Raw genomic sequence first — 8,864 nt, 5'->3', positions numbered from 1 at the left:
ACCTTCCAGCAAAACACGGGACTTCCCCTATGGGTGATACTCGCATAAGGACATCTTAAGTGCCTGATGGAAACCTTCTTAGATGAGACTCTCGTCTAGGACTCTTCCTACTCAGCCATCCTTCCTTCCCTCTTCCTCTCACAGGGGTCAGACCTGCATCATGATCTGAAGGTTCTTCTCACCTTTGCTGGTGCCCTCCCTGTGGTGGCCAGTCTCCAAGATGGCTCCCGCCTCGTGGTATTCCTGCCCTTATACAATCCCTCTCACATTGTACCAGGGGGACTGTGTGACCAGCAGCACACGGTGCAAGTGATAGTATGTCAGTCCTGAGGTAAAGTTATAAAAGATACTGCAGCTTCTGTCCTGGTTGCCTCCTCTCTCTCTCTCTCTCTCCCTCTCTGTCTCAGAAGCCAGCTGCCCCATTGTTGAGCAGCTCCAGGCTACAAGGTGAGGAGCTGAAGCCCCCAGCCAACGGCCGCATGAGTGAGCTGGGAAACCTGGAGCTGACTGTCGCCCCCACTCGCTGAGCCAGACCCACCTCGCTAGGTCTCTCCAGATTCCTGACCCTCAGAAACTGTGGGAAATAATAAATGTTTGAAGCCACTAAGTTATGGAGTACTTTGTGCAGCAACAGCTAACTCCCCTTTTCCTGTCAGAAGTATTTCTTCCAATAAAGCTTTTGTGTGTCTAATCCTGTCATGGCAACCGATTTTCAGAGGACTGAAACAACACGGGTGTAGACAGATGACAAGAAAGGCCATTCAACCCTCACTGAGCATGTGGCAGAGGTAGACACACCTCTAATCACAGGTCACTTTAGTTAATCCTCACGACGATCCTATGACACGACCCTGTCGGCATTTTATAGATGAGGAAACAGAGGCACAGAGTTTTCTCTTGTGAATGTGGAGAGAGAGCCTAGAATAACAAAAAGAGCTCTAGCATGTGCACGGGTCCTAGCTCTGGCTCAGCTGTGTGACCTTGGACACGCCGTTTCACACCCCTGGGCCTTGGCTTTTCATGTCTGCCATGGGGCCCTGACGTAACTGGTCTCTGAGGCCCCTTCTAAGGATAACAATAAGGTATCCCCTGGGTTCTGAGAGTTGGAATAGTAAAGCTAACCTGTAATAGAGAAGATCAGACACACAGACACATACACATGTGGACAGATATAAATACATGTGACCCGAAGGTCAACCAAAGTCATCCTGTCCTTGGAGTCTAGAGATAAAGTTGGATCAAGGCCCATCCCACCCCCCTCGTCAAGTCCAGTGCTGCCCCCCAGGCACTGAGAGCCCTTTGGTGGTGGGGCGGACGTGACGCTCTTGTCCCCACGCACACCCACCCTGCCCCACCCCCACCTCACCACGAACCTCCCCCCACCCCACTCCAGTTTCTTGCCTCATGGCTTCTTGGGCTCCAGCCTACACAAAGCAGTTGTGCTTTTCTCTCCTCTCCATCAACCCACATGTGAGACAAGGCCTTTCTCTCCTTGATCCCCAGGCCCGGTCCCCCACCCCCATGAGGCGCCCACCTGCAGCAGAACCCTGACTGTGGTCTCCCGCTCATTGGCCACACTGCATAGATAGCTGCTTGTCCCTGAATTTGAATTCCATATAAACAACAAATAATCTAGTATAAGTATGGCCCAAATATTGCATGAAATATACTAAAAAGTTATTCGTTGCTTATGTGAAATTCAAATTTCACTGGACAGTCTGTGTTTTCATTTGTTCAATCTGGCTTCCTCTCCTTTTCCAAGGCTTCCCCTCCCCCTCCCTGTGAGATCTCCTCTGGTTCTCCAGGTTCTGCTCACTGTGTAGTTCAGAGCAATCTTGGTCTCCCCAGACCTCTTCCCCAAATGCAGCCCTGGACTACGTCTGCATTTCTAAATCCCTCAAGAACATCTACTCCTGTATTAGTTCAGTGCACCCGCAGTTTATGGTTTTGTCTTGAATTCCTTTAGCTAGTTCTACTAAATAGCACTTTCTTCCTCTGTTGCACGAATAGAAGTCATCTTAAACACAGAACAGCTTCCCACGCTGACAGTAGGATTTAGAAGGCCTGTTAGTGCCAAACAATGCAAATAACACAGATCAAGAAAGAATTTGCCCTCAGAGGCTGGTCAACAAGGAGAACAAGAAAGGGGGCCCAGGAGGCTGAAGTGGGCAGGGCAGCCTGTTGGGAGGGGAGAGGCTGGGGTGCGGGAGCTCAGCTTTCCACTTCCCAGAAGCTGCTGTGGCCACAGCCCAGTGTCAGCCAGGGGTTAGTATTGGGAGGTATGGGGGAGAACAGCTTTGCAGTCAAATAAATTTGGAAAATTTCTTGTAAAATGATGTTCATTTCAGAGCCTTGATTAGGCCAACACACGTACCAAATTTCCAGGTGGGGGTGGGGAAGGGGGAAGGAAGCAGCCTTCTCCAAACCTGATTGTCTTGAAGACTATGAAGAGTCCTTGTTTTGGAAAAGGACTCAGCTCATTGGACAGTGTTCTGCTTTGGGGGAATGCAGCCTTTCCCTCCCCTCTCCCCTAATTCTGGTTCCAGACTACACAGCCTAGCTAGTTTGAGTCTTCACACACCTAGAAGTTGTGAACAACGGGTCCGACACCGTCATCAGACACAAGTGATCTAATCCTTGCAAAGGGACAGCCCCCACTGGAGATTAGTCAACTGGAACAGGGGAGAAGAAATCAATAGGCATCATGCACTCAGCTAGTCAGGGAGTTCTAGCTTATGTTTTCAGTTACTAAACGGACATTCTGGTTTATAGATCAGCTGTCCTCCGTGGGTTTGGTTAGCAAGAATCATTTCCCCAGGGGCCAGGCACTCACTCCCGGTACTGGGCCAAGAAGTTAGACCAGGGGGCTCCATGCTACCTCCCACCGAGCACCTTCCAACTCTAGGAGACGTGGATCTTTCATAAATGTTAAACTTGCTGAGGGCCAAAGGGGTCATCATCAGCCAGTGTTCTTAGCAATGGGCATATAAGGCCAGTGGGTGCCCAGAGGTGCATGGGGAAGGTAGTGAGAAAAGGGGAAGAATGACAAGGGAGAGGAGAGATGAGTCAGGGAGGTGTGAGATCAGGTGCCGACAGGGGATTTGGTAGATGCCCAATACTGGGGGGCAGTGGAGGGAGGAGAGGTCGGGCAAACGGGAGGTCAGAGCACCCAGGCTCCTGCAAACAGGGTTTCACAGTGGTTTCAGGCTGCAGCCAGGAGACCCAGCCAGGAGGAGATGCATGCTCCAGCCTGGGAGGCCGAGAGATGGCCCAGGGTCTGCAGGGCCATGGGGGGAGTTCTGCAAGGGTGGACAGAGCATGGAGGCCATCCCTGCAGAGGCATCTGCTCCGAGCGCTCACATCTGGGGAGAAGGGGCCAGCAGAAGGTGAGGGCCTGGCTGGGGTTCTGGGTGGTGGCAAGAACTGAGACTCAAAACCTCCCATGTCCCCTCTTCCCGTGGGATGTCCCTTTCCTCAGCCACCGCCCTGGCCCATCCTGTCATTAGAAGAGAGGTAGGCCTGTGGAGACTGGACAGACTCCTGCTCTAGGGGATCCCTCTACCCACTTGGGCAAGGATACCATGGCAGCCAATTCTATTTCCTCCCCCTGGCCCAGGGGCCTGAACTCACAGCCACCTCCTCGCTCCCTGGGGACAGGAGCTAGGGCAATCCGTCACTTCCCCCTGCAGTTCCCATGGCAGCCCAAATTGAAATTGAATTTGAAACATTCCCTTACTTCCTTGTTCCTCCTGGCACCTAGGTCGCCGTCGTCCTGGCCCACAACGTCCGTTGGGCCAGCACCCTCTGGAATCAGGGACCCACCCAGGCAGACTCAGAGTCTGACAGCGGAGAGCTGGAAGGGACCTTAGTGGCTGACTCGTTCAACCTCATTTCACACACGAGGAAACCAAGGCGCAGAGTGGGGAGTAGCTGCCCAAGGTCACACAGCGGTGACACTGTCCAGGTTTTGGAAACTTTGTGACCTTCCTGAACCAAAAAAACACCCACGCGGAGAGCCCCTGTGATCAAAATCCAGAGGTCATTTTGTCCAGCCTCCTGACTCCAAGGGGTTGATGACAACAGGGGTCACTGCAACCCTATGACCTCTGGTGTGTGCAAGGACCACCCGGGCCGCCTGTGGACAAATCCAGCCGGGCGCCCTCCCCGGCCCCCAGGGCCACGGTTCTACTCACTGACTTACCAGAGGCCATCATGTGGCTTCACCTAGCTGAGCCTCAGTGTATTCCCCAGGGCAAGGGGGAGAACGATCCCAATAGATTCTTCTTCACACTGGTCTTGTGAAGCCAAAATAGGATTCAGATGCACAAGCACTTGGGGCAGGACTGGGTGAGGCCCCTGTAAGGTGATGGGGAAATGAGCCCCGTGCTACTCTCTGCTTCCAGCCCCCTTCCTGCCACAGATATGCACTCGATAAATATTTGTACAAAAACCTAACCTCCGTGTTAAATGTTCTCATCTGTAAAAAAGGATGATAACACCCATTTCAAAAAGGTCCAATAAAGGGTGGCTGGGTGGCTCAGTCAGTTAGGCATCTGCCTTCGGCTCAGGTCATGATCCCAGGGTCCTGGGATCGAGCCCCGCATCGGGCTCCCTGCTCAGCGGGAAGCCTGCTTCTCCCTCTCCCACTCCCCCTGCTTGTGCTCTCTCTCTCTTTGACAAATAAATAAATAAAATATTTTTTTTTAAAGTCCAATGATTAAGGATAATATATCAAAATGCCAAACACAGTAGGCACTCAATAAATGGTAGCTTAGAAAAATGACAAGACAAATGAGACAAGCAGCACGAAAGAGCAAGCACAGAGCTTTTGGGTGAGCAGCAGGTACACTTACTCTCAGGGGGAACGTTCTCTTTTATTCTCCCACCTGTGCACGAGGTGGCACAGGTCACCCGTCCTCAGGAGCCTTTGGCTGCCTCTGGGTGGGAGAGGGGGAGGGGAGAGGTTTGTGTGGCCTGGGGCTGCCTGCTGGAGAGACCTGCCCCACGGGAGCTGGCCGAGGCCCAGAGGAGCCAGAGGGCAGGGGGCAGGTGACAGGCCATGCCTGCACAGTGCACAGAGGCTGGCTTCCCTCTGCTCAAGCAGAATGGATGCTGCAGGCTGAGGCCTTCGGTGAATGTGAGTCCAGCTGGCCCTCAGCCCGCCCTGGTGGGCATTACAGCTTAATCGCGGCTCCTCTCACCCCACCAGGCCAGGGTCTCCCTATGGCGGCAGCTGGGGCTTATCCTCTGGGTGTCTCTCCGGCACCCAGCACAGAGCCCAGCACACAGTGGTGCTCACTCAATGACCACTGAATGAATTCATGGATTAATTAATGAGCAAGGTGGCCCAGCATGGTGGCCTCCGTCCCGGGAGAGGGTGTGTGTGTCACACTTTCATAAACCAGGGGGCTGGAGAGAGGATGACTTCAGAAGAGCCAGTGGAAAGTGAGGGCCTCAAAACCTGGAAGTAGAGTGTGGCTAAGGAGTTGAGGAGGGGGCGGCCGCCTGGACTCAGGCATGATGTGGAGCTGCCCTCAAACATCTGAAGTGCTGCCCGGGAAGGAGGGGGTCAGGGGTGACTGGGCATGATGAGAAGCCAGAGCTTGTTAAATATAAGGAAATCTGTCTAACAGTTTGTATTGCCAGGAACCAGCAGCAAGGTAGTGAGCTCCCCGTCACCAGGCTCAGTTAGGGCTGGGCAGCCCTTGGTGGTGTTACTATAGAGTACTATGTCTCAAAAAACTTTTTTTTTTTTTTTTTTGAGAGAGAGAGTGAGCGGGGGGCGGGGGGGAGGAGGGGCAGAGGGAGAGAATCTCAAGCAGGTTCCATGCCCAGCTCAGAGCCCGATGCGGGGCTTGATCTCACGACCCTGAGATCATGACCTGAGCAGATAACAAGAGTCGGATGCTTAACTGACTGAGCCACCCACATGCCCCTCAAATTTTTTTTTCGAACTACAACCTATATAAAAATGCAGTTCACATTGCAGTCCTCTCTACACAGGCACACACACAATTTTTTTAAGTGCTGGTGCTGACCCAGTCCACTGGCATGAGACCCCGCTGTCCCACGCTCAGCCTCAGCCTGGGGACAGCACTGTGCTAGCTGGCCTGCTGGTCCCATCAGGCCTGGGATCCTGTGGCTGTCTGCTCAAGGAATTCAGACTCCTGTCAGCACTCGCCTGACAATAGCTCATGGAGGAAGACAAATCTTCATTTAAGAAATGCACAAAACGTTATTATAAATGATACTTGTTGAAAATACCAACCAATGAGAAAATAAAAGGCACCCACCGCTCAGAGCATGCCAGTGTTATTACCATTTGCCCGTATTTCGTTCCAGGCTCTTCTTCTTCTTCTTCTTTTTTTTTTTATTTGGCTCTTTTAAAAACTTTTGGGACATAGAAACTATTATAAACATATAAACCATTCTATAAACATTTTACTTCACAATGTTTTATTGACTTTTCCCTGATTGCTATATATTTTTCCACATGATCATTTTTAATGAGTGCATTATATTCCATTGTACTAACGCATCATAAGACCTTAAGCAAATTCCAGTACTCACCCATTAGGCAGTCCCCAGTTTTTGCTACGTACATACATCTGTGTAGACTTGGCCTGTGATTTCCTTTGGATGAATTCCTAGAAGTCATTTTTTTTTTAAGAGAAGCTGTTTTGTTTTGTTTTTTAAAACATTTTATTTATTTGTTTTAGATGGGGGAGGGGGAGTCACGTCAGTTCCGGTTACAGTGGAATTGACCACACCAGCACGAAGCAAATACTCAACATATGTTAGTTGTCATTACTTATGTGGTTTTAAAAAAATGTTTTAGCCATTTTCAGGCTATAAAGCAGAAATTCTATAAAGACTCATTTATTCATCCATCCATTTGACAAACACTTATTGAGAAACTACTGGGGTCTGGGCACTGTGCTGGGCACAGAGACCTGGGGGAGGGGAGTATATGGTGCTAAATGAGTCACCCCAGCGAACCTAAGGCAGCGGAAAGAGCCAGCAACACATGCCAGTGGCCCTGGGTCTCCCCAGGTCTTGGATGTTGGGAGACAATTCTCCATCAGTCTCTCGCGTTTTTTGTAAGTCTTGGGAGCAGAAATACAGACGGCCTTTTGTTCCAGACTATCTTTTCAAGGGTGTTTATACGGTGAACAGCTTCGAGAGACAGAGATAGCGTGTCCCTCTGGAAGAGAAGCAGATATGGTTGCTATCCAATATAATAAAGATAATGTTTACCTCTGGGGAAAGGGTGGGTAGGTTTGTTGGCAGCCTCTTAAAAAGATTGGAGTTTCCTAAGATCAGGGTTTCTCAGCTGGGACACAAGCCCACTGTCACAGAACCCATCTGGGCTGCCTTTGTGTTGCCCCTCTGGGACTTAGGGGGCAAGGGAAGCCAGTGTGAGCATGAAGTTCATGCTATCTACTGTGTCTGGAGTAGTAAAGTCCTTTGTCTTTGACCCCGGAGTCTCATGTCTTCTGCCCGCATCCATGATACTGTGGCAGGCCCTTCACAGTTCTTGACATCAGGTAGGTATGTCTTTTAAGCTCAGTAAATGGATTGTGGAGCGATGGTGTTCAGGAGAGTCCAGGGGGGAGCAAGAGGAAAGACAAAGCTGGGACTCTAGGCACCTGGGGGGCCTCAGGCAGTAGCTGAGCGGGAGGGCAGGTAAGGAAGCTAAGGTTTGCCTGGGGGATAGAAAAAGCTTCAGCCTGATGAATAAGCTTCAGCCAAAACTGAGGCACTGTAAGGACCAGCCAGGGAGAGTGGGAGACCGAAGAGCTGACTGCAGGGAGAAGCAAGCAGGGGCAAGAATCCCTGGGACGACATGAGGGCTGGCCTCCTCCCAGCAAGCAGGTGTTAGGCTTTCTGGGGGCCTCGTCAGAGCTTTCTGAGGTGGGTGGGAGGTGGGCACAAAGCCAGAAAGGAAGGGCCTGAAAGTTTGAAGCATCTTTGGGTACCAGAGAGAAGCCGGAAGTCTCTGGCCAAAGCTATTCCTGCAGAAAATCCCTTCCCAAACTGAGGACTCTATATTTTGGTTTCCACCCATCTTCTCTCTCTCACTCCCCTCCATGAACTCAGAGTCCTCCATCCCGGGTAGAAAAGAGAGACACCCACCCCTATAAAACCCCTAAACATAAGCGCTCTCTGCACAAAGCACCCCCCACTCACCTCCCAGCACAGCAAGATGGATGCTGTTGCTTCTTACAAAGCAGACCCCCCTGGTATGCTCCGTTGGCCCCTCGGGCTCTTCTGGCAATTTCCTCCTTTCTGGGGCTCCTCCACCCCAGGCAGGTATTCTGGATTCCAACCAGGTACCTAATAGATTTTACTCAACTTTGAAGGAATCTGGGTGAGTCAGCCCCCGCTGCTCTTCTCCCGTTGCTCAGGGAGCCACGCAGGTTGGCAGCATTAAGCTACTAATGCGCTGATGAAGAGGCTCTGGTTCCCCACCTCATTTATTCTTAACACCCCCTCCACCCGCACACCAGGTTTGCATCCCCAGGGGCTGGACTCCCTATCTGCCTCAATCAGAATGCCCGTCCTCCTGTGTCCAGAGACCCTGCCCACAGCAGCCCTTTCCTGGCCTTGACCGGATGCCTGAATGGAAGCTGTAAGTTTGCTCAGCGTGCCCCTCCTGGTCCTCCCATTTTCTTCTTGCCTTCCTCACCCCCTGTATTCATCTGATGAAAGGCCATACGTTAGACCCTGAGAAGGGTACAAGAAGTCATTTTGTGTTTTTTGCTTTCTTTTTTCAATGCATTGGTCATTTATACAGAAACACAGACTCACAGATATGCATAAAATCAGCGAATTTTAAGCTTGCCTCTTTCTCCTACACGGGG

Source organism: Halichoerus grypus, chromosome 1 (genome assembly GCF_964656455.1).
Source record: "Halichoerus grypus chromosome 1, mHalGry1.hap1.1, whole genome shotgun sequence".
Classification (NCBI taxonomy): Eukaryota; Metazoa; Chordata; class Mammalia; order Carnivora; family Phocidae; genus Halichoerus; species Halichoerus grypus.
Note: the sequence above shows the minus strand (reverse complement) of the source record.